Below are 26762 nucleotides of genomic sequence, written 5' to 3'. Positions count from 1 at the left end.
TAAGTGTTTAAAAACACTAGTTGCTTCCAAAAAAACCTGATTGGAGACCACAAGTAGAAAATGTGATCCACTAAAGGTGTATAAAGGTGAAATAATGACCCTTATATTAGAATTCAAGGGTAGCTGATGTGACATAGGAAAGGAAATTGCATCCTAGATCCTCATAGGCAAGGTCAAAGAAGCTGTCTGATGTAGTATGTTCATATTAGACAATGGAAATATGGACTCTTAATTTGTACTACGTTACCAATTAGCTGATTGACCTTCAATAAACCAGTTGGTTTCTTAGGGCCTCAAAATGCTAATCTATGAGTGGGGCATGTGTGTTGGGAAGTTGCATTAGTTTATTATTAAATCTTAGAGTTGGGAGGGCAGCTGGGTAGCATAGAGATAGAAGTTTCAGGTCTGGAGTTAGAAAGATCTGAGTTCAAATTTGGCTCAGACACTAGCTTTGTGATGCTGGGCAAATCACTTAACCTTGCTTGCTTCAGTTTCCTCATCTGCAAAATGAGTTGAAGAAGGAAATGGCAAACCACTACAGTATCTTTACCAAGAAGACCCCAAATAGGATCATGAAGAGTCATACAAGACTGAAAAACTGAACAATAGCATCAAAAAAATGTGCAAGGTACTGTGCCTGATGCATATAATTGTGCATAGAATTGATGCACAGAAAGGCAAAATGGAAACTAATCCCTTCACTGAAAAAGCTTATCTCTTACTAAGAATAAACAAAGTAAGTAAAAATAACTTGAAGGAGAGAGCAAACAACTAGGCATAAAAAAGTTTTCTTGGAATTGATGATTGAAATGAGTCTTAAAAGAAATGAACATACCTTCTGAATCCAATTCTTCCTGTGCAACAAAAAATTCGGTTCTACACACATATATTGTATCTAAATTATACTGTAATATATTTAACATATATAAGACTGCTTGCCATCTGGGGGAGGGGTTTGGGGGAGGAAGGGAAAAAAATCTGAATAGAAGTAAGTGCAAGGGATAATGTTGTAAAAAATTACCCATGCATATGTACTGTCAAAAAATGTTATAATTATAAAATAAAATAAAAAATTAAAAAAAAAAAAAAAGAATTCTACCAGGGAAAAGTAGTAATATTATCTTGCTATAGTAAAATTACCATTAAAAAATGAATAGTATAAAGTTAAAAAAAAAAAAAAAAAAGAAATGAACACTTCATGGAGGGAGGAATTAAAAGAGAATTGATTTCAGGCATTTGGAATGGTACCCTGTGCAAAGGCATGAAAACAAGACAAGAAATGTCAAATAAGACAGGTTGGTTGGAATGTAAAATACAAAAAGGAGAATTATGTGAATTGTTTGGAAAGAAAAATTAGAGCAAAACCATAAAAAGCTTTAAATGACTGGCAAGGTATTTGTACTTTATGTCTATATAATAGAGAGAGAGATTTAGGATTATTAACCAGTGGAGTAGTGTGGTCAGATGTTAGCTTTAGGAATATTATTGTGGCAGCTTATGGAAGATGGACTGTAGAGGGGAAAGGCTGGAGGTAGTGCCCATGACTCCCAAGAAATAATTGTTTAGCAATCAATAGATAAAAGTTTATTAAAGACCTACTATGTCGTTAATGTTAAACTCGATGCATTGTGTCCTGTGTTAATGTCAAATAGTGCATTATGTTAGGAATACAAAGCCAGAAGCAAAACAATTCCTGCCTTCAATGAGGGTCTATTCTATGGCCTTTAACCCAGTTGAGAAGGTGAACATAAGGTTGAAAAGTATCCTGAGTAGCAAAAGTTCAAATGAATAGTTTTCACATTCCTGTTTTCAAGTCTTAAATTTGTAACTGATGAAAGAATGGGTTCAAGGAAACAAAAGAAAATCTGGAGATAATAAAGAAAAATAAGTAAAACTGTTTTTGTCCTTAAGGAGCTTATACACAGGAACCAATCACGAGGCAAGACATATATACTGGATATATTCCTTTCTCTATCACAAATCAAGTAGTTTCTGTTTTTTCTTTAAGGCAGTAGTAGAGGAAACTTAGAAAAATTCTGAGTTTGGGAGGAGAGGGAGATATAAATCAGCTTTTACAGGTGACTTCATCTCAGAAAGGTACATCTGAATATGCTCAATTTCAGAAATTTCTGGAATTTATGTATTTGAAAACAATCTGAATCCTAGATTGAAAAACTTTCAAAGCATTTGCCCAGGGAAAACTCTGAGATACCAAATTACTCCTAAAAACCAAAGTATTATTTTTCTTTTTGGAGGAAGCAGTTGCTGTGGCCAGTGAATGTGATTTTTTTGAAATGATGGGAAAAGTTGATTTGAAAGAGGAAGTCCTCTTTCCCTCTGCACATATATAGACATCTGATGCACAGAAAGTATTCCTAACATATCTTCAAACTTTTTCCTCCCTGCACTACAGCAAAGATGAACTTGATCAGCCATAACCCCAAGTTCCATATATCAAGTCACATGCCTCTCTGGCTTTTAGCTGAAGAAAAAGCAGGTCTTTGATTAGTGATATCATGTCTATTTGGTTAGAAAATATCATGTCTTAACCCCATTCCCAAGGTTGAACTTTCTTCACAAGGCAGTCACCAAGGTGACAGAAATTAATATTAGGCAAACAGCATAGTGGAGAGAATCCTGATTTTAGGAGTCAAAGGACCTGGGGACAAGTTTTATATTTGACATCCATTAAATCCATGACTATAGGCAAAGCATAATTTCCCTGAGCTTTAGTTTCTTCATCTGTAAAATGGGGATCATGTTAATTACATTATCTACTATCCAGGATTATTTTGAGTAACTGTTATTTAATTAAAGTTATTTTATGGAATAAAACCTGGGTTTAGATTTCTGAAGATCTAAAAATATATCTTAAGCCACTTGAGAAGATGAACATAAGTATGTAATGGAAATATGGACATGAGTATCATGAATAGTATACATTCAAATGTTATTCCTATTTTCAACCTTTAAATTGGTAACTAAGAAAATAATAAATTGATGGAAAGAAAAAGAAACTTTATGCCCCCAGAAGGAAAATGTACTCAGCACTACTCATTCTCTATACCTGCAGTGGATTTCAAAATTGCTTAATGGACTATATCCCCAATGGTTCAGGAAATAGCAAGGTAAAATGGAAAGATTAAAGTCAGGAATCCTGGTCACAAGACAAATGTATGGACGTGGGTAAATCACTTATCCTTCTCCAGATCTCAGCTTTGTCAAAGTGTAAAATGAGGGCATTAAATTAATTGATTTATAATGTATTCACTAGCTCTGTGATGCTATAACTGAGTGAAAATTCTCACCATAGAAATGACAAAAATGAGGCATAAGGAACTGTATTTTATATCTAGACACAACAGTTCATGAAGCAAAGATGAGATAGACCTTTTTGGAATTAGTTTTCTAAGATACCCTTGTATTCTACACATCTATGCTGCTATGAATCAATCCATTTATTAGATGGTCCATTGCCCCCCCCCCTTTTTTTTTTTAAGACATTGGACTTTATATCTGTTTCATTATCCATAAAATGGGAATCAAGCCAATTTGTTTTTCTTAGCGAAGTAGGGAAGTCCATCCCCAGACAAATTATTTTTTAGCTTGGTTCATTCTGAAAATCAGAGATGTATGCTGGAACAGACCTCAAAGATCATTCAGTCTAACTTTAATTTGCAGCTCAGGAGTTAAGGCTTAAAATGGTTGAATGATTTATTTAAGATTAAGCAGGTAGGAAAAGGATTAAGATCTCCAAATCTACTACTTCTTCCATTGTACCATGCTAACTGTTATATAGTCAGATTTATTAGTCTCAAAATCACTTAATCATCTGTAGGTATATAGCAACACTTAGTAGAGCTGAGTGTGTGGAATCTAGCTTTTGAGAAGCATCCTAATTACGTTTATTCATTTATTGTTTCCAAAAGATGCTTTAGAGGACACATCAAATTGGTTGAGCCAGTTTAAGTATTTTGGGTTCATCAGCCTATGAGAATCTCTAGTCCTTAAATATCCATCCTCAATCTTCTCTTCTTCAACATATATATAGGTCTTTTAGTCCTGATTCTAAATATTATGTCATCTATTTCGTTTTTTCCAGGAATGGCTTGCTCAGCTTGAGAAAGTAAGATAATGATGTGAATTAGCTTTGTTTCCTCAACTAGATCCTTCTGTCTCTTATTTTTTTGGTATCTGCAATAGTGGCTAGCATAAATCACAAAATCATAAGACAGTTCTAGAAGAGACCTTGAAGATGATATAATTCAATATTGTTTTATAGGATTCAAGAAAAAGACTTGCCTAAGAGCACACAGAAAATGCCAATATTGGAACTTGAATCCAGGGATTCAGATTCTTGGACCTGTATTTCTTCATATTATCTAATTTCTTGATACTTAAATAAATGAATGAATGAGTAAATCAGTAAGGTAGTCTGTAGATCATAGTTTAAAAAAATACAACTCTTATGAAAGATTTGTGTGTGTGTGTGAAATGTATTTCACTTCCCCAAATTTGTAGGGTTTCTATTAAGTTTTTTTAAATCCATGAAAATTTTTCCTTTTCTTAATTTATGGTTCTATGAACAAACTGATGTACACTGTTTTGAGGCCTTTAGATTGGCATTTATTTTGCCTTTAACTAACACTTTGAAGAGATTAGAAGATAAATAAAAGATAAATAATTCCTTATTGCTACTTACTATGTCTATAAACTAGAGTCAGCAGTTGCTAGGCTGTTTAAAATAGTGGCTGTATATTTATTAACCTACTTAAAATCAATCATAAGATGGGCTTGGTCAGCATCTAAGAATGCTCTTTTAACTAAAACTTTCAAATTACTTTGGTAACTTCTCATTAATTAGCTGTTAGTTTGAATATGTGGTTTATTTTTTCCCAATTTGAATATCTATAGAATGAGGCTATTACACCAAATTGTTTCTAATTGTTTCTAAATTCTAATGCTCTATAATTCTATGGTTCTGGAACTCCATGAATTAAAAAAAAAGCAACATTTATTTATCATGAACATGTTTTAATATTAGTTTGAATCTGCTGTCTTAGGACAAATCTAGTTAAGAACATAGAAGCTTATTACCAGGAATAGATTCTTGGCTATAATAGGTGATACACAAGAGGCAGTCAGTGGCTCAGTGAATAGAGAACTAGGAGTCAGGAAAACTTGAGTTCAAATCCATATTCAGATACTTCCTAGCTATGTGACTCTGGGAAAGTAATTTTATCTCTGATTGTCTGACAAAATGGATCCACTGGATCCATTGGAGAAAGAAATGGTAAACCATTACAGTATCTTTGCCAAGAAAATCCCAAATAGGGTCACAAAGTGTCAATAACAACTGAAACAATTGAACAACACAAAAATAACCCATGAAACAGAAAAACATAAAATAGTCTTTCTGAGCTCCCTTTTTAATACTCCAGAGTCAGTGGCAGAGTGATAGAAACTGGCCAAGAGGGTCCTAAGAAACAAAAAGTATTTAGAATATTTATAAACATAAACTCTATTTATAAACATAAACTCTATTAGTAGTCTAGAATCTTATTCAATAATCAATGAATTATGCTACTGGAGGAAATGAACCACATTTATATCGACATTTTCATTATAAATGTTACCTTCCAACATCTGTTGCAAAGGATCAAAAGTTAGATTAATTCTATGAAGAATTTGACAAAAGTCTTCCAAGCCAATTCTATGTGTACATTAATACCCAATGGCTCAAAAGCAAAAATATACAACACATAGTAGGAAAGTTTTTAAAAAGTGTGTAAATATATATGAAATTATATATACATATAGGAAAACATAGTGCAGGATCAAATCCAAAGGTTAAATAATGTTCATATCTATATGCTAGCAATAGTTTCCTCCAAAAAATGAATCAAAAAGAACTATAAATGATAAGCACAACACAACTTCACACACAAAAGAGAAAGTTTTAAGAGAAGGGATAAACTGGAATCATTTCAGACTTAATTTTGGACAATCAAATCATTAACTATCTAGAGCAAAGGTCAAAATCAGCACCAAAAGATGAGAAGACATGGGATATTACTACAACTCAAACTTTACCTTTTCAAGCAAGCTATTAGTTGTAGAAATGGATATTTATAAAGACATTAACTCTGATTATCATCACCATTTCCTACAGAAGATCAACTCATGTAAGGCAATTACCATGATAAAGAGCTCAGGAACTGCCTCTGATAGGAACACATAATTTCTTTGCCAAGTGTTTAGATGGGGCAGCTATTAATAATACTAGTTCAGAATCTACTCATTGCAAAATGTAGTGGAGGAGGATAAGATTCAGTCTGGTTTGTGGCTCTTTTCAACAATGAGATGATTCAGACTAGTTTCAATGATCTTGTGATGAAGAGAGCCATCTATACCCAGAGAAAGGACTATGAGAACTGAATGTGATTCACAACATAGCATTTTTACTCTTTTTGTTGTTGTTTGCTTGCATTTTATTTTCTTTCTAATTTTTTTCCCGTTTGATTTGATTTTTCTTGTGCAACAAGATAATTGTATAAATATCTATGCATGTATTGGATTTAACATGTATTTTTTTTACCATGTTTAACATTTGTTGTATTACTTGCCATCTAGAAGAGAGGGTAAGGGGAGGATGGATTGAAATGAAGGTTTTTCAAGGATAAATGTTGAAAAATTATTCATGCATATGTTTTGAAAATAAAAAAGCTTTAATGAGAGAGAGAGACTATTTGATATGCTAGATATATAGAACCTGTCTTTTTGTTAAGTAGACATAATACTAGTATTGACTTTGAATACGCTGATCATGTGACTCTGGGCAAGTTACGTAACTTCTCAGTATCCTAGGAAACTCTCTTAAAGAACTTTAGAATAGTTGCTGATTTGAAAAGTCTTTCATTTGATGTTCCTGATATCAATAAAAGGACTGGTCTGAATTCTTTTCACCCACCCCCCCTCAACGGAGAAAGATGGTGAAATATTGTGAGAAATAAGATTTCTCAAACAATGAATTGTAAAGAGAGAAAAGAGTCTTTTGAATGCTTGGTGTGAAATTCAACTCAGTCAGATAATCTTAAAAGTATTTACAGATTAATCAGGAAAAGGGCAGCAAATAGGCTAAAAAAAAAGGGAAAAGATGTGATTATGTTTTAAACTGACTTATTTTTATAATCAATGATAGTTAAATCACCGCATATGGACTCTAACATCTCAATATCCAAAGTGAAGAAATGGAAATAGCAAGAAAGATGAAATTGGGCAAAGCAGGTGGATACATAGGAACATTTTTTTTGTTGCATGTAATATAATTTTGAAAGCATTGTGGCATTGTTTTTAAGATCTCAGAGAATAAAATATTATCAAATAGAAAAAATAATACATTTTAATTACTCAAAAAGCAATCCATAATTACCTATTTATATACACTTGTTTTCTTATTGTTTTAATTTTTTTAAAAATTAGAAACAATATTTACTTGTAAGGAGCTTACATTCTAATAGAGGCAAGAAAAAAATGAAATAAATATGCATGTTTTATATATATATATATAATATACATATAACTATGTATAGCATAAATATGAAAAGAGCAAGTACAAATACAAAATAGTTAAACAAAAGTAGTTTAAGAAAGAGGGCTCTAGCAGTTGAGGGCATCCAGAGTGATTTCATGCAGAAGATAGAGTTTAAGGAAAAAAGGAAAGAGAGTGCACAGCATTCCCAGGAAAGTAGAAAAGCCAAAACAAAGGCAGGGAGATGGGAGATCAAATGTTGTTTGTGAAGGATAGAAAGGTTAATTGGTTGTATTGCAGAATATGAGAGGGAAAATAATGTACAGAGACTAGAAAGAAAGGTGGTGCCAAGTTGTGTAAGCTTTTAAAAACTGAACAAAATAATTTATATTATTTTTCCCAGAGGTGATAGGAAACCACTGAATTTGATAGAATAGGAAAATTACATAATCAGATGGGTGTTTGAGAAAAATTACTTTGGTGGCAACATGTAGGATGGACTGGAGTAAGAAAAGACTTAGGACAGGTAGACTGAGGAGGCTATTGCAATAATCTATGTGAGAAGTGAAGAAAGGAAGTAAGGTGTTAGCTGTGGAGAGGTAGAAGGAAGAGAGATTTAGTAGATGTAAATCATGAGGTAAAACTGTAAATGGCAAGATATGGTAACTAATTGGATATGTGGGTTGAACAAAAGTTCTGAAGTTACAAATTTGGGAGGCTGATGCTTTCAACAGAAACAGACAAATTTGGAAAAGGATAAAAATTAATTTAAGATGTCTCTGAGATGTCCATTTTTAAATATTTAATAAGCAGTTGAATGGATCTGAAGTTCAGTGTAGAAAGTAGGACGGGATATATAGATCTGAAAGTCATCTGTATAGAGATGATAGTTAAGCCTATGGAAGCTGCTGATGTTACCAATAAAGAAGGTGCATAGGGAAAAGAGACAGATTATGTGGGATCTACAATGCACTGGTTGCTTTATAAATATTACCTCAGGTGATATACCCATAGTTAGAAGGCATGATATAGATGATGAGGCAACAAAGGAGATGGAAGATGATAATCCAGGTGATTCATAATAGAGTAATGTCATAAAAACTTACTAGGAAGAGAGTATCCAGGAGGAGAGGATGATCAGCAGTATTTAATGAAGCAGATAGGTTAAAAAAAAGTTTAGGACTAAGAAATAACCATCAGCTTTGGCATTTAGGAGATCACAATTGGCTGAAAGATGTAGTAGATAGAAATCATTAATGTCTTTTGTTTGCTGATTAAAAACAATAAAGGATTTGACTCAGAAGAGCAAAACAGCATTAAAAGCTCCCTTTCAATAGGTTATCTCCCAAGCACATATATCAGGAACCATAAAATTTCTATACATTAAGAGCAAAAAAAGGAAGAAGAAATAAATAGCTGTCTTGAATGTGTAAAGTGTGCAAAATATACAGAATAAAAAACTCTTTTCTATACCAACATTCTATTCTTCTAGTGATATTATACACTATGAATCATAGAATATACCACAATATGCAAAGAATCAAAATTATAGGTGAAGAAAGGGGCAATGGAAAATCACATGATGGACATAAGAATCTATAGCTTAGTAATAAGCTATATACTAATAGGGACACATTCAAGAAGAAGTGCAGATAGTTTTATTCAGGAAATGGAGGAGTAACTAAGTAATTAGGCAAATTGTTTAGTGAGAATGATGAATCTACAAATTGAAATCCTGAATGCTGCATTGTTATCTACAAAATAGGGAAATTGGTAACCCAGTGAATTTAAATCCATTCTCAGACACTTATGTGCTGTGTGGCCTTTGGATAAGTCACTTTACTTATGTTTACCTCAGTTTCCTCAACTGTAAAATTGGGATAACAATAGTTCTTATCTTCCAGAGTTATTGTGAGGATCATCTGAGATAATATTTGTAAAGCAACCAGTACACTGCAGACCTTATATAAATGTTAGCTTTTATTATTATTATAAAATATTAGAAGTTCTAGAGGAAATACAACTTTGTGCATTGGGTAGGTCTTTTATGGAATAACATGAGAAAGAATTCTATAGGAATAGAGAACATGATGGGATTGTAATATACACCAGAAGGGAGAAGTCAGTGAGATCACAGATATATTGACATATTGATGTATTTATCTAAATATTTTAATAGTTCCTTTTACATAATTCTCTGCAAATAGCAAGAACTCTGTAGGATGGATGAATATATGGATGAATCTTTAATATGTTATTTGTTTTAGCTAATTAATGTATTATTCACATAATTTCGGCTTTTTAAAAAAAGTCTATTGTATTTACTAACAACCAAAAGCTATCTTTTCGAGACAAGAGAATATAGTGGGAAAAGTGTTGAATCTGAAGGCAGGACAAACCTGAGTTTAAACTCTCCCTCTAACTCTAACTATAGATTATAGTGAATATGGGCAAGTTGTTGAATCCATATCTTTAAAGTAGAGATAATAATGCTTACTTCACAAGATTGTTGTATCAAATTAGATAATATGAGATAAAACATGTAAAGTGCTTCACAAATCTAAATGTTAGCTATTATAGTTGTTAGTTATTATATGTAAAGTATTTTATAAAACTTAAAATACTATATGAATATCAATTATTGTTGTTGTTGCTGCTTCTTTCTGATCTGCCTGTTCACTCTTGTGTTTTAACTTCCTTATCCTTACAAAATGTTCTTTATTTTGTGAAAGATTCTTTCATATACATCTGAGGCAACATGAAATAGAGGAAAGATCACGGGGCTTAGAGTCTGAAGATGAAGGTTTGAATCTTTGCTACCCATGGAACATGAGGAAATGTCTTCTCTTCTTTGTGCCTCAATTTCCTCACATATAAAGTGAAGGGTTAGATAAGATCATTTCCATCCAACTTCTCAAGTTTTAACATTCTATTATTCTGTAGATTCAGTTTTGCTATCCCTATAAATTCTTTTTTATTCTCTCCCTATTGGCCCTTCGTTTCCTCCACCTTTGGTTAATGGGAAGGAAGGAAAGAGCAAAATAATTGTTCTTTTTTTTTGCAGCTGGATGTACACCTGGCCTTAGATTGCATCTTACTCCCTTGTCAGCAAAGACAGGAAAAAGTTACAAAAACTTGTTTTCTATTTCAGAAACACTCAAGGCTGCTAGGAAATTCAGAGAAGATTTGTAGAATTGTAAAAACATTTTTTTCTCAGAAAAAAAATCTCCATGTGGAAAAATCACTCCCATAAATTGTGAAAAATACTCTTCCGGGTCCCAATCTCTGCCTGTTCATTTATTCCTAATTCAGTATGCTGGGTTTCATGAAGGTCATACATTTTTTTCCCAATTCCCCCCTCCCAAAAAAGATAGAGTCTCAATTTCTTGGAAAACCCAATATGACCTAATTCTGGCCAAATCCTTTTTCTTCTTACTAAATAATTAAAACTTCTGGAAATGTTGTAGCCATAAATGTAAAAAACAACTCTTCTTCTTTCTTAGTTTAGAAACATGTAAATGTGTTACATAATACTTGGCTTATTAAAATAGCATCATATTTTCTATAGTTGGAAAATTAAAGAGCTTTATGAATAAAAATTTTCTTCTTTTTTTCCCTCTTTAACTTTGAAAAGAGAAAAATTCTTGAAAAAAAAATTGTCTCCCATTTTGTTTTGTTTTTCTGTCACATTCTCCTCCTCTTTTCCCCACTACTCTAAATTCACAACTCAATTTAATAGCACTGATACACATCAAACATACTCATCTTTCCTAGACAGCTGTAGTCTGCCTTACACTTAGTATTTCAATTGAAATCCATTGGCGAAGAGGAGGAAATATTACCATCTTTTTAAGGACAGAAGCATTAAACTTCAAAGGAGGATCCCAATTTAGCTAAGGTCAATATGGACCTAACTTTGTACTTCATTCTGCCAAGAAGTCCTAGTCTGAAAAGCCCATTTAAATAAATTTGAAACCTATTAGTCTTCATAGGTTTTCCAGATTTGACTTTATGATAATGAATTCATTGTATAGGAAGCTCACTCTTGTAGCTTTTCTTTTTAAAACAATTGAATGATAAGCTCATTATTTTACCACAGCAGGTAGTATCCAGGGCACACTGCACCAAAAGGAAGACACTGAGTTTATAATCCCACCCTGAGTCCCGTGAGTGTTGCTGATCTGAAGTTTACAATTTCAGGAGCTTCTGCCTCTACTTCCTCACATTGAACCCTGAAACCACAGGCTCATAAGCTTCCAGGCTCTGAAGCCTTTGAAGGAACTGGAAGAAGCCTTTAGAAATGTTCTAATCTCTCCATTTTACAGTAGTTGGGAAATTAAACAAGCTTTGATTGAATATCTGCAACATGTCAGACACTGTCCTAAGTGCTGTGAATGAAGATAAAAGCAAAATGGGCATTGATTTCAGCGTTTAAATCTTACTGGGGGCAGGAGAGGGGAAACCCAGTATAGAGAAAAATAAAGAAATAAATGGTTTCTGAGAAGGGGGGGCACTAAGAAATAGGGGAATTGTGAAAGGCTATTTGTAAAATGTGGCACTATTATTCCTTGAAAGAAGTTGGGAGTTCCAGCAGGCAGAGCTAAGGAGGGGCACTTGTATCATTGCACAAAAGCAAAAAGGTAGTGATGGATAAAATATTGTATTTAGGGATTATCAAGCAGATCATTTTGGCTAGGTTTAGATTGCATGGGTAGGAGTAACAGGTAAGTAGTTTGAAATAGAAATAGAAAGATAGTTTGAAGCTACATTGTAAAAAAATGTAAATATGTAAACATATAAATATCATGTTTGCCAAGAGACAGACCTTTTAATGCATCTTGAACAAGACAATGGCATTAGACTTGGGATTTAGGGATATCAATGTGGCAGCTTCAGGGAGGATGGATTAGAAAGGAAAAAATTAGAAAGGAGACCAATCAGAGGGTCATTTCAATAGTCCAGGTAGAGTCTGTAAGAAAGACTAAGATGGCCTCAGGTATTTAACTAGCTATGTGCCCCTGGGAAATCATAATTTTTGTCATATTGGCAAAAATGATAGAAGGAGGAAATGATAAATGTTGGAAGGGAGGTAAAAAAATTGGGACAATAATTATTGGTGTTAACTGTGAATCTGATCCTACCATTTTGGAGAGCATTCTGGAATTATGTCCAAAGAGTTATAAAAAATTATGTACACCCTTTAACCCAGCAATAACACTATTAACTCTGGTTGTGATGGAATGCTACTGTAAGAAATGATGAGCAGGGTAATTTTAGAAAAACATCAAAAGACTTGCATGAAATAATGAAGAGTGAAATGAGCGGAATTAAGAGAATGTTGTGTACAGTAACAGCAATATTGTCTGTAGATTAAGTGTGAATGACTAAATTATTCTGAGTATTTTAAATATTCAAATTACCCTCAAAGGACCTAGATAGTTACATGTATCTACACACACATAGATTATAGATAGATATTTCTATCTATCTACCTACCTACCTACCTATCTATCTATCTGTTTGAAATCTGTATCAAATGGTGCCCTTCTGTGGAGTGCAGTGGGAAGTAAAGAAAGGAAACAGTCCAAAACTTAAAATGTATCAAAAAGAAATTAAATTAAATTTTAAAAAAATCATCCCACCTTTTCTGAGCCACAATTTCCTTATCTTTAAAATGAAGAAAATAACAGCACCTACCACTTAGGATTGTTGTGAGGAACAAATAAATGCAACAATACTTGTATAGCATTTTGGAAACCTAGCAATTTATTATTGTTGTTATTATCCATAGAAGAACAATAATTACCAAAAGGAAAAAAAAAAATCACTATACAATTGGACATGTTTTGGGGCCAAAACATTGAGATCTAAGACAACTCCAATCACTATTCTAAGGAGTAATTAAGCATTTATTTTGGGCTTTACCCTGCATCCCCATCCTCCTCCTCCTCATCTTCCTCCTCTTCTTTTCGACTTTCTAGCCCATCCCCCTATAAAATGCTGCAATCCTCTAGATTGCTCCTGTTGTCATCCAGATTAGATAGAGAGACAGAAAGTTATCAGGGCTGGGGAAAACCTCAACTAAAACTGAGTTCTCTAACAGTAAGTTCTCTAACAGTATGACAAAAAGAAGTTGATAGGTTACTAAGAAAGCTATCATTTAAAAAAGAAAGAAAGAAAGAAAGAATGACAGAGCTGCTAAGATTTTACTGTAGGGTCCCAGGAATTTTTTGTATGGAAGGTCAAGACACCTTAGGGATATTTCTGAGTTTTCTCTCTCAAAAAGTAAATAATACTAGCCTGGGAAACTAATCCCAATTCTCATTTACAATCCATATGACATTTGGCAAGTCTTTTGGATTTAATGTCTAAATCTGCTTTTGATTCTAACATCTCAAACTAGCTGCTTAATTTCTTTTTCATAATGGCTTTCACAGAAATAACACTTACATAGTGGATATGCACTCAAAGCTCAGAGCCAGCATCATTGAAATTCAAGTCTTGTCTCTGATACTAACTCTTTACCCCTGAGTAAGCCACTTAACCTTTCCGTGTCTGAGGCAAGTACCCAAGACTTTAAGTTATAAGAATAGTTACTATGGTGGACCCTCTTCTCACAGCACATTTCCCTAAGCAGTGACAATAAACTTGAAGGGATACCTATCAACCCCATGATCATATATGAAGTTCTCTGTTTGATTTTAAAAGCTCTTTATAACCTGCCCCTCCATCCATAATAAAATTCAGTGATACTGACCTCTATGTTCCGTTGTTCCTTCTCACATAAGACATTCCATGTCCCAAAGGCATTTTTACAAGTCCCTATGCCTGCAATGCCCTCCTTCTGCCTCCAAGCTTTCCCAGCTTCCTTCAGATTCCTGCTAAAATCTGACCTTCTATGGACATCCTCCCCATACCTTATAAATTCTTATCCCTTCCTACTGATTATTTTCACTTTATATTATATATATAGCTTGTTTGTACATGGTACATTAGGTTGCTGGGGGCATTGAGAGATTATGACCAGCTCAAGAGCCATCCAAGGATGTATGAAAAAAATGTAAGTCTTTAAATGCAGCTCCTGACTCAGCGCTCTAGCCAATAAAGTAATGGTGCCTTTTGAGTTCTTTATCTAATCTAATTGGGCTTGATCTGATCCAATGTAACTAACCTAATTCCTTATTTATTCAATGCAAAAGACAACATCTTTTAAAAAGATAAAGTAACAGATTGGAGCTCTATTCCATAATGAAAACAATTCATTGACTTAAAGCCAATAAATAATTAAATGTCAAGACTTTGTATGTGGAGGATAAAGAGTGAGTGAGAATGAAGTTAAATAAAACACAATTCTGCCCATCAGAAACTTTTAGTGTATCATAAGATTTTACTATCTTCTAGGCTCACTAGACAGGTACATAGAGTCTTTCTAGAAGTGCTCTTTGGTATTATCCAATTAGTTCCAGCATGCATCTCTAACCTGTGATGCATAAGGTGCAGGTATACAAGCACATTACATATAATCATTTATAAACTGTCTCAAACTTTTCTTCTATCAAAAATGAGCTAATTGCTCAATCATTATTATAGTTAACTCCTACTGATGGAAGGCAAATGAAATGACCAGTGAATCAAAAGGGGAAAAAAAGGGAAGTTATCTCTTTATATCACATTAATTTCCTGTTCAATTCCCCAGAGTCAAGAGGAAGTCATCATAAACTTGAGACAAGAAAATAGTCTAACTCATTTTTTCAAATTCTCCATATGAATACAATATCTATTTATATAGACATGCTTATATTTATCTATATCTATATCTAGATATATATACTTATGTATATCTTTAAATTGGGTCAATGGACAACGTGTCATTAAAAAAAAAAACTATTTAGGATTTATTGTTTTGAGGAAGTGGAAACTGAAGCATTGAGAAATTCCTCAGAAACCAGGAGGGACTGCCAAATAACTGCATTTTCATAACTGCAAATTAACTTGTCTATAGTTTTACAGATTAAAAAAAAATACTGATTAAATAAGCTAACAGACGGTAGCGGATTCCTACCGTTAAAATACTTGGTATGTTGATTAGACGGCGTTCAAGGTTGCCTTAATAAAGACGAATTTATTACGAACCAGTTCAGGCTTGAAGTTGGGAGAATCGGGCAACAGCATGTTTTTTTTTTTTTTTTTTTTTTTTTTTTTTTTTTTTTTTCTTTATTCCGTTGTGTATGGTTTTAAAAGGGAACTATGGATTGTCTGGTCCCGAAGACATCCTGGGACACATTTTTTGTTTGTAAGATCCTCTGAACTTAGTATGATAAATCTATAGACGAGAGAAGGAAAAAAAAAAAAAGAATAGAAAAGATAGATATTAAAAAGGAAAAAAATGGATATTCACACAAAGGCACAGGGAAGAGGAAAGGGATTGAAAGGGAGAAGAACGAAAGAAAAAGAAACTGAGTTTGCATCCTCAAAATTCAGATAAGTGAAAGAATTCAGAGAAGGAAGGAAATAGGATACAGAGTAGGGCAGAGAAACGAGAGCAAAGTGATAACAACTCCAAGTAATTCATCTAAAGAGAAGAGAAAGAGATTATATTGAATCATCTGACAGGAAAACTTCTGACAAAAGTTCCTTCCTTGGGTATTGAGAACGTTTCGGATTCTAAAGCACCCAGGGGCTCTGATGGATTCCCCCACAGATGGTCTTTATGGACCGGAGCTGGGGCTGAGCCCGCTCCACAGTTCTAGTCCGACTTCGCGGTAGTTCTGTCCTAAGTCTGGAAGCTTTTTCTAACTGCGCTACCTCCCCACTCTTTATCCCAAGGGCAGTCAGACAATTGGGATTTAGGTCTCCGGGCCTTTGGGACTTCTGGGAGTATGCAGGGCTGTCTGGGAAAATATGAAGAAGTTTTCCTTCTCTTATTTGACGCTTTGACAGGAGGGATTAAGGAATCCTACTCCCCATCCTGGTCTGGAATGGAGGACCAGAGGCAGGACCCATCGCTCAAATATCAGCTCGCTCAAAGCCCCTGCTCGTTCCACTCTCGGATCACGGCTGGGAGATTCCTTTCCATCGGGATTAACATCCCAGGATCCTGCAGCTGAACTCATTCCCTTAAGCCCCGGAAAAATCTCGACCAAAAGGGAAAGGTGTATCCTTATGTCCAGGGGTCCACGGCTAAGAAGGGAGCTCAGATTCCCAGCATTTGGTTAGAGTAGTCAGTGGCTGCAGGAAGACACAAAGGACTGGGGTCTATGGGCCGTTGGTCGAGGAAAATCTGGATGCAGTTCCCAGATACACTGATCTCGCGCCCCGGGAGAATGCAGCTGAATATCGATTTTTTCATCAATATTTTAGAAAGCAATGGTTATGGATGGGGAGAGTCCCAAAGTTTTTCCCCCAGGTCTGCACGACATGCCCAGCGCCTCTTCTTCCTCTCTCCCTGCCATGCCCCGAACCTAGTTAATTTCTCGACGCATATATGCGCAAATCCTAAATCCATTTCCCCTAAATTGTAAGGCCCCATAGACCTCCTCGGCTTTCCGAGCCAGGAATCTTATCCAAAGACCGCGGAGGAATTCTCCCAGAGCATTCTGAATAATTTTTCTTCTAGTCTCAGCTCAGCCATTTTACTATGTAGTTTTGAACGAATTACTTCCCTCCCTTGGTCCTCATTTTCCTTTCCGACCCTCCCCCTCCCCCATGTCCCCAACAAGGATGTGAAGCACTGAACAGTTATCTTCAAAGTCGAGTACAACCAGTTCTATGAGTACAATTCAAAGACACTCCCAGACCACTGTTGAGGCCGTGGCTATTCATTCTTAGAGTTGTAGCTTCCTGGGGATAGGATTTCTGCACCTTGTGGTCTCCTACCTCTGCTTCCCTAGTAGGTTTTGAGGGATCACTTTATAAATTAGTCAGCTTTATTTTAGTTAATGAGCAAACATCCTCTTTCTTCCTCAAGACATTCTAGGAAGATCACACTTCTTTGCTACTCTGGGCATGATTCTTCCTTTGTTAATGGTGGTTCTGAAATGATGACCTTCAAAATCCTTGAGAGCTCTAAATCCTATGATACTATGATTCCTATTTCTGTGACTGAATATCATAATTAGATCATCACTTTTCAAAACAAACCAAGGCACAGAGGGAGTAAAGTTCTTCACCAAGGTCGTTCAGCTACATATTTAACTAAGATTTAAGATTTTTTTTTTTTTTTTTTGCCTTTCTCGTCGTATAACGATCAGGATAGCAAGCAAAGAAAACAATGGAGTACATTTGAATATAAAGCCCTTAGCTAGTGTGTGCTGGTTCTGATTTAGATGTTTTTTGGATCCCCGCGTTCTCCCTCCACCCCTTATTCTAGGTGTTATTGCCCAAAAGATCCACACACACATACCTTTCGTTCAAAAGTAGAAGGAAATCCTTCTTCTAAAGAAGGAAAATGATTTTCATACCTCATTAGTGAAAGGCAAGCTCAATTCAACCCATTCCAACAAGGATTTATAGAAACTATTTTTAGCCAAGCATTTCCTAAGAGCCTGGGTCCGAATTCCATATAATTTTCCCTCATCCTTTGTGAGGGGAAAAAAAAAATCTCTATATCTGTCTCAATCTGTAAGGAGTACATTTAGAAAAGGATCAAGTTAGGTCCTTAGATTTTCGGGGGGAGGAGGGGAAGATCAGGTTTTATCTCTAATTTATCTATTCCCCCCCCACCTTCATTTTCTTTAGCTCCTTCTTGAATACTTTATTTGGCTCCTCCCTGTTTCCACTGAAAACTATCTCCCAATCTTCTTCCCCCCAAATTGTTTCTTTGAACAACACTGCTTGGAAGTGGGGTGGAGTTCTAGTTTGAATGCCACTTATTAAGGGAAACTTTTTCCCACATCTGAAAAAAACAAACGGACATGCCTGTCTACCTCAGTCTGGTAAAGGGGAAAAAAAAAAATGCAGTAAATGGGATTAGAAGTCAGGAGACCTAGATTTTAAGACACACCTGCAATACCGCTAACAAGCTATGTGACCTTGGACAAGGCTCCCCTTTCCTAAAACCTCACTTTTCTCTGCAAAATGAAAGGTTGTAGGAGTTATTTTGTAAGATTTCTTTAGGTCTAACTTTCTATGATTCTCAAGTTGTTTCAAGGCTTTAAAGGTTTCCAATGTCAAGGACATCAGACTGATCAAAGGATAATATTTTCACTCTCATCATTCCTCATCACTCAATTAATGTAGCACACAACATTTATCCAATGAGAGGCTGCGATTGGATAAAGCTTAGAGGAGATTCCCGGGTGGAGCGAATTTAAAGAATTAGCCAAGCAGAAAGGGGAACTAAAAACTTCTCACGAAGACCCGGCCCATTCTGCTGAAACTCTCGACCCCTTTAGGGGAGTGAGGAAGGGAAACTACTTCCACCTCCCCAAGTTTCACTTGCTCCTGCCTTTACCGCCAGCAGGCAATCAGGGGCTCCCTCTGTGTTCTCCCTGTCCTGTCAGTATCTCCGGGGTCTGCTGGGCTGGGCTGGCGCCGCGCTGTTGGCGGTGTCTAGAAGGCTGTTCCTGCTTTTTCTCCTTATCTCGTCTCTCGGTCTCCCCAGAACTAAGGCTGGGAGTTCGCGGTCGCTGGACAGCTAGAGACTTGATATCTGGCTCTCTCTCAGCTTCCCATCATCCCGACGTATTTGCTTGGAGAGGCAAAGCACTAAAGGACTGCATCTTCGCTTCTGAATTCTTCCCTAGAAACTCCAGTGCTACATCCCAGTTAGAGAAAACTTAGAGAACCATTAGGGGATAGCAAACCAGAGACTGAGAATAACATTCTTCGTCCTGGGCAGCTAATTCCCTTCTTCCTTTCCTTCCCTTCCTTCATTCCTTCCTTCCCTTTCTCCCTCCCTTCCTTCCCTTCCTTCATTCCTTCCTTCCCTTTCTCCCTCCCTTCCTTCCCTTCCTCTCTGCCTCCCTTCTTTCCTTCTTCCCTCCCTCCCTTCCCTCCCTCCCTTCTCTCCCTTTTCTTCCTTCCTTCCTTCCTTCCTTCCTCCCTTCCTTCCTCCCTCCCTCCCTTCCTTCCTTCCTTCCTTCCTTCCTTCCTTCCTTCCTTCCTTCCTTCCTTCCTTCCTTCCTTCCTTCCTTCCTTCCTTCCTTCCTTCCTTCCTTCCTTCCTTCCTTCCTTCCTTCCTTCCTTCCTTCCTTCCTTCCTTCCTTCCTTTTCCCTCTCCCTCTCTCCTTCCCGTCATCCCTCCCATCTTTCTTCCCTCCCTCCCCCTCTTTCTTTTTCTTTCCGTCCTTCTTTCCTTACTAAAGAACACATTTTAAAAATGTTTTGTTAATGATTTTTCTTTTACATGACATTTTGCTTGCTCCCTACAATTTTTTACTCCGCTTTAACAATGAAAAACAGATAATCAATGAATGCTAAACAATGTATGCAGTATTCTGCTCCCAATAGACTCCCACTTCTATGCAGAATAAAAGTAAGAATGTTTTATTACATCTTTCAACTCCGTCCCCTTCCTACTCCCATTTAAAATCCCATTTATTTCACCTTACTATTCATTTCTTTGATAATTATCACTAAGCTCTATGCAGCGAACCCGGGAGACCGACACCACCTGGTTTATTGATTTTAGATCTCTAGGAGTTCTATCACTACTCTGAGGGATCCATCCTGGGATGTATGTTCCATTCTACATTTTGTATGTGTGTCTGCATGGATATAAATGTGCTTTAAACTCCTTTCTAAGCCACCTCCCTCTTCGTCTTTAATCTCTGAGAAGCTTCCGATCCACAGCAAAGTGAAATCAAAAGCTATTTTTATTTTGCCTCAATCAACTAGAATAGCAATTCTAATAATGATGATAATGATAATCCCCCCAAAACAACAATAACAAAACCCCGTTCTTTCTGATCTCAGGACTCCTTTGCACTCTTAAAAATTATTGAAGATTACTCCAAACAGCTTTTGTTTATGAGAGTTATATCTATAGATATTTATCTGCATTTGTCTTATTATTATTATTTTTTAAAAATTGACCTCAAGAATCCCCTGAAAGGGTCTGGGCTAGGGTCCCCAGATCACACTTTGAGAACTTCTAGATTTTTGAGTGAAAAGACTTCCTTTAATTATCCAGATAATTGCCTCAAATATTTTCAGGTTGTTTAGACATTTTCTTAAGTATCTTGCTTTATTTTTGGTATTTCTTTTCCCTAAATACAAACAAAACAAAATAAAACCCTGCTACCTGGCTATTTTGCTGCTTCTTTACCCACAGTTTGAACCCAGAAGATGAAAATACTTTCTAAAATGAAAAAATATTATATTATGTCCTACATTTATTGTTCATTGTAAGTCACATAGTCATTCCAAACTGTCCAGAAACTTTGCTCTTCAAATGTGTTTTAATTTGGTAAGTAGTTTGAGAATAGAACAGAAAAGAAATTATGATTCTAAATATCCTTCCATGCTCAATAAATTCTACTGTCTCTTAAGGCATTTTTCCCTTACCATTCATCTCTACTAGAAATAAGATTTCCCTAAATAGGAAAAGCTAAATCTTTTCTGCATCTTGTCATTCTAATATAGATTTTTAAAATAGCAATAATATCTGGCATTTTTAGGTGCCTTAAGGAATGTAAGTATTTACACATTTTCTTTCTATTTTTGATTGAATAATTGTTCCTTTTCATTTAACGGAGCTGAGTGTCAGCACAAAGCTTTTTTTTGGGGGGGGGGGAGTTAAAACAAGTTCCTTTTAAAATAATGTTTTTAAAGAACGTAAATTTCAACAAATTAAGCTAACAATTACTTTTAAATATATATATTAGTTACACAATCTAGGAAAAACTCAATCATTTTTCAAGATTCTGACACTTTACAAATATTCCTAAATAAGAATTTTCGGTTTCCTTATTTTTCCCTCCTCCTCCTTTTCCTCTCCCTTCTTTTCCTTCTCCTGTCTCTCTTTCTCTCTCTCTCTGTCTCTCTGTCTCTGTCTCTGTCTCTCTGTCTCTGTCTCTCTCTCTCTCTCTCTCTCTCTCTCTCTCTCTCTCTCTCTCTCTCTCTCTCTCACACACACACACTCACACATTCTGAAATCTATGAAAGATAGAAATAGAAGTGAATTGAGAAAACATAGGGAATTCTTTGGGAAGAAGAAACTAAGAAGGCAGACTATCAGTTTTAAATACTTTCAGTCTCAAAAGAACTGAGCTTTGGACACTGACTGTTTTTATACAAGTGCATCTATAAAATAAAATATTACATTGATTGGCTAGGGGAAGAGGCTATATGTAGATTTAAAAAGTCCAATTTAATTTAAATCCAATTACAAATGTTTTGAAAGAATGAAGATTTAGACAAGCTTCTTCTGAAGTACCTAGATGTGAATGTCATTTCAAACCCTGAGGTCCCTAATTTTAAAAGATCCTACTCAGATATCCACCATTTTTCATTTTCCTCCTGTTTTTAACACAGTTCCTCCATCTCTCATCTCATTTTCTTTTGTATTTTATTCTGAACTCCTGAGGATTGATGGCAAAATAACTACTGAGAGGTAATATTCAAAATATTGGATTCAAAGGAAAAAGGTAATTTTGAATTGGACAGCCTCTCTTGGCCACATTGCCTATTTAATAAAATATCCTGTAGCTAATGAAGTGCTTTAGAGAAAATGAAAACTCTATGCTTGTCTTTCTTCTCCTTCAATAGAATAAATTTACCACAACTAAGCAAGATAATCTTTAATATAGTGATGGGAGATAGATTCCTTTTTTTTTTTTTTTTTTTTTTTTTTTAACAGAACTAATAAAAATCAAAGTCAACTTTGGCATCCTATGAGATCCTGTATAGAGGCTATAAACCTTCCCCTCCCCCAACTGACCAATTATCTGATTAAAAAGCTAGGTAGCTAAGTAACTAAGTAGCTAACTTGCTCACTAACTTCTCCCTCCAAAAAAGGCAGCCTTCAGACTAAGGAGTATAGGAAAGAAGTGCTGAGCTAGGGTTTTTGAGGAAACAAATTTATATTATTTTTCCAAAGGCATTTTGATTCCAAACCCAACACTAATGAAAATGCAAACAAACTGGTTTTTATGTAGAAAGACTAAGGTCCTAGCACCCTTAGGACACCTGACCAAACAAAACTGACCCTTTTATTGATTTCATGTTCTTATTGTATTTTTAAAAAATCCTCCCCCCCCACCCAAGAAACCATCCTGCTTTGAGTTCATTTATCAAAATAGGGGAGGGAAAGTTTGCATATAGACAAAGAGAAATTAAAACATTTTAGTGTTAAGAAAAATAAAAGACAGGAATGAGGGGAGACAAAGACAGAGACATAGGCAGAGAGGTGATGGTCCTTTCTTGGAAATACAAGTTGTTCTGGCCAGAGGAAATAGCCCTCTGAATGCCTATTGATTGCCCTTTCTTTAGTCCTCCCTTCTTTCAAATCTTGTCTTTTTCTTTTGTACAACTTTATTTTTTTATATGTAATTTTAAATTTTATTTTTTACGGTTTTGTATTTTCAACCATTCATTTCTTTTTCTCCCTTCCCTTATCATCAGGAAAACAAAACAAAACAAAACCCTTGTAACAAATAAGCATAATCAAGCAATACAAATTCCCATATTGGCCATGCTTAAAAATGTGTTTCACCTTTATATTTAATAGCCACTACAGAGCTATCTATTCTGACTCACAGAAATTTCTCCAAGAGTAATCCTTAGATGGACTCTCATTCTTTCAGACTTTTTTGTTTTTACTCTCTCCTTTCTTAGTTGTTTCCCCCATTAGTTAGAGGGATGAACTCACAGAGGAAAGGGATGGCTACTAAAAAGCCAGAAAGGTGGCTTACCCTAATGCCTAGGTTGATCCGCTGCTTCTCTCTGCTGTGTAAAGTCAGGAATCCAGTATTGGCCGGATCAGGGTGACTCCAGTGTGTTCTGGAAATCTTGAAGGGAAAGAGCTCCAAAGCAGAGAGTGTCTCCCTGCTCCCTCAGAGCTCCCAGCAATTCTCTGAGAATTAGATAACAGGAAAAATAGATAAGAAAAGTGGTTCAGTAATTCAGCAAGGGCTTCCCTTGATACATTCAGGGGTGAAGGAAAAACTTACAATCGGATTGAAAGGAAAGGCAGAGCATTTGGTCTTCTATAATATCACTTCTGGACCTATACTGAATCCCTCATTTTTGAGCAAACTGGAGTTGCTTGGGATTCCTTCTGAGGACTGTACCATACTAAGGGGAATGACTAACTCCCTACCCCCAACTTCATATCATCATATCACTTAGTGGCATAGTGTGGAGTGAGGAGAACATGGACCTGGGGAGGGTGCATGTGTATGATGCCATTTGGGCACTGTTTTGAACTCTACTGTCCTCTGTAAAATGAGGACAGAATCACTTGCTTTGTTTATATTACCAGTTGCTGTAAGTTTCAAAGAACAAAATGAATATGAAATGCTATGGTAGCTTGAAATAAAACATAAATGGCAGTTATTAATTCCTTTGACTCTAACTTTTTTTTTTTTAATTTCTCTTTTTCAGGGACAAAATTGTGTGGTTGCAAAGCTCTAGGTGCCTAAGTTACATTTCTCCTTGATCTGGAACATAAGGAATGATCTAGTAGGACATTCTCTAAAGTATATTTTAGTATATTCTGAGGAGCCCAATCTGTATCCAAATATACCACCAGGCTTTCCAGGGTTCTGCTCTCCCTTGTTGTCTAGTCTAAACTTGGCACTTTCCAAAATGGTTTGGTTGGAGATATGGGTGGGGCTGCTATGACTAGTTGTAAACTATTATATTATTATGTTTGTATAGCACTTAATAGGATTATAGATTTAAAGTCGAAATGGTCCCCAGAGGTCATCTTGACCAACTCCCTCATTTTATAGAGAGGAAACTGAAAACCAAAGAGGTTATGATTTGTTCAGGGTCACACAGGCTGTATTGGTAGCAAAGTTTAAAACCAGGACTTCTGACTATGGATCCAGAACCCTTTCTACTGTGCCACCCACTTTATATTCATTACCTCAGCTATGACCTTGTGAAAGGTGCAATATTTCTGCTACTTTATAGATCACGAAACAAAGGTTATTACTTGCTCAGAATTCCACAGAGAATATACAACTGACCCCTGGCTAGACACATGTCATTGAGGATCATGGAATAGGATTAGGAAAATAAAAGAAAAAAAATTAAAAATTTCTTTGGATGACTTCTTTCCTTTCTTCTTTCTTACCTTCCTTCCTTCCTTCCTTCCTTCCTTCCTTCCTTCCTTCCTTCCTTCCTTCCTTCCTTCCTTCCTTCCTTCCTTCCTTCCTTCCTTCCTTCCTTCCTTCTTTCTCTCATCTCTGTCACTCTCTCCCTCCCTCCTTCCCTCTCTCCCTTCCTTTCTCTCTTCCTTCCTTTTCCTTCCTTTCTCCCTCCCTCTCTTCTTTCTCAAAGATTTTTTTAAAAAAGAAACATTTTGTATTACTTTAAAAATGGAACAGCATCACATAAAGGAAAAAGCCAGTCTAGAAGTGAGAGAGTCAGAGGAATAGAGTCTAGCCAAGATTCTTTCTATATTCTTTTTACATTATTTCAAGATTCCTCCTAGAATTCTATCCATTTACTTATAGAATTATAAATTATTGAAGTTGTAATTCTTTTCATTCATTCATAGAATTATATGATATGTTAGAGATGCATCTTAATATCAACTGAAACTTGGTTTTATACAGGAGAAAATTGAAACCTGATAGAAGAAATTTATATCAGACCCCAGAGTTACCCAGCTGGGATTAGAACCCAGTTTTCTCCGTGTCCAAGGCTCTTTCTCTTAGACTGCTATACTCTTAGAAATGTGACAATGGGAAGTTTGTTTTATTTGTACTTCATAGGGCTCAAATAAGATAATATCTGAATAGTCCTACTCTAAATCAGCAACTGTCTAGGAACAAATACCAACACAATTCTGAGATTGTCTCAGCCTTCCACGAGCTTACATTTTATTTAGAGTGAGAAAGGATAGCATTTATTTGCAGATAAGTAAATAAAAGATATATACAACGTGAATACAAAGTAATTTGATAGGAAAAGGAGAATGTTAGAGATAGGTGAACGAACAACTAGGAGAATCAGCAGCAAGCCTCTTGAACTGAACTGTGAGGATATTAAGCTATGAGGAAGCCAAGAATTATGAGCATGGAGATGCTTGCTTACCTGTGCTAAGATGAAAAGGCAGAAGATGGAATATTGTGGACCAAGAAGTGCAAATAGACCTAAATTACAGTTTGCCGTAATTTAGAGAGTGGATGAAGGAGAGCAATGAATAATTAGCCTAGAAAAAAATTGACTGGAGGCAGACTGTGAAGGGCTTTAAATGCTAAGCAGTGTAGAAGAAATGGGCATTCACTTAAATCTCTTGACCAGGGAAATAATATGGTGAGACTTGGCTTTAAGAATAAGAGTTTGGCAGCTGTAAGGGGGATTGATTGGAAAGAGGAAAAGCTAGAAGCAGAAGACTGATTAGGAGGCTATTTTCATAAGCTAGGTAAGGATAATGAAAGCCTGATCTAGGGTAGCTGTGGCACAAGTGGAGAATAGACACATTAGAAGAATGTTTATAGGTAGACTGGAGAGAATTTGGAAACTCATTGAATAAGGGGTGGGGAGTGAGAGTAGAGAGCTGAAGGTGATTCCTTCAGTAGGTTTTGAATATTATGAAGAGTAGAATGGTAGTTCTTCTGACAGAAAGAGGGAAACTAAGAAGAGTAGATTTAATTTGAGATGGCTATGGTCCAGGAAGATAATGAACAACCAGTTGATGATATTTTCCTGGAGTTCTGAAGAAAGATGAGGGCTAGATATACTGACTTGTGAGTCATCTTTTTAGTTACAAGAACTCAACCACAACAGAAGAAATAGGTTATTTAGAGAGAAGGGGGAGAGAGGGAAGACTCAGGATAGAACCCAGCACACTTATTGGCTGTATGTAAAAGTGCTTTGTAAGCTGTAAAATGCCATCCGTAATACCACTTTTAAGGTATTGTTATTATCACAAAGTGTGTTCATATTTTGAAACAACTGCCCCTCAACCCCCCAATTTAGGAATTATATGATTGTTTATATAAACAGAGCATAGTAATAGATCACGAAAATCCAGTACAGAGGTTAAGCAACTCTTATAATTCCTGTCATGTAGGACCAAGAAGCATTTTAAATTCTGGGAGTAGGAGACATGACC

The 26762-nt window shown here is 35.7% G+C and overlaps 1 protein-coding gene across 2 annotated transcripts in view; it reads right to left on the bottom strand.

Annotated features, from left to right (window-relative positions):
* The window catches only part of GATA4 (GATA binding protein 4), a 105553-nt gene extending 81775 nt beyond the window's left edge, over positions 1-23778 (bottom strand). The window contains exons 1-2 of one of the 2 annotated variants that reach the window (XM_074287926.1): positions 23644-23778; positions 23386-23546 (exon numbers count right to left, since the gene is read on the bottom strand). The gene's annotated coding sequence lies outside the window, so the exon portion shown is untranslated. The remainder of the gene's footprint in view (positions 1-23385; positions 23547-23643) is intronic. The other variant, XM_074287927.1, reaches the window with a different exon arrangement.
* Positions 23779-26762: the final 2984 nt, after the last annotated feature.

This window comes from Sminthopsis crassicaudata, chromosome 2, assembly GCF_048593235.1.
Source record: "Sminthopsis crassicaudata isolate SCR6 chromosome 2, ASM4859323v1, whole genome shotgun sequence".
NCBI classification, from domain to species: domain Eukaryota; kingdom Metazoa; phylum Chordata; class Mammalia; order Dasyuromorphia; family Dasyuridae; genus Sminthopsis; species Sminthopsis crassicaudata.
Note: the sequence above shows the minus strand (reverse complement) of the source record. Positions and strands in the feature narration are given on the sequence as shown.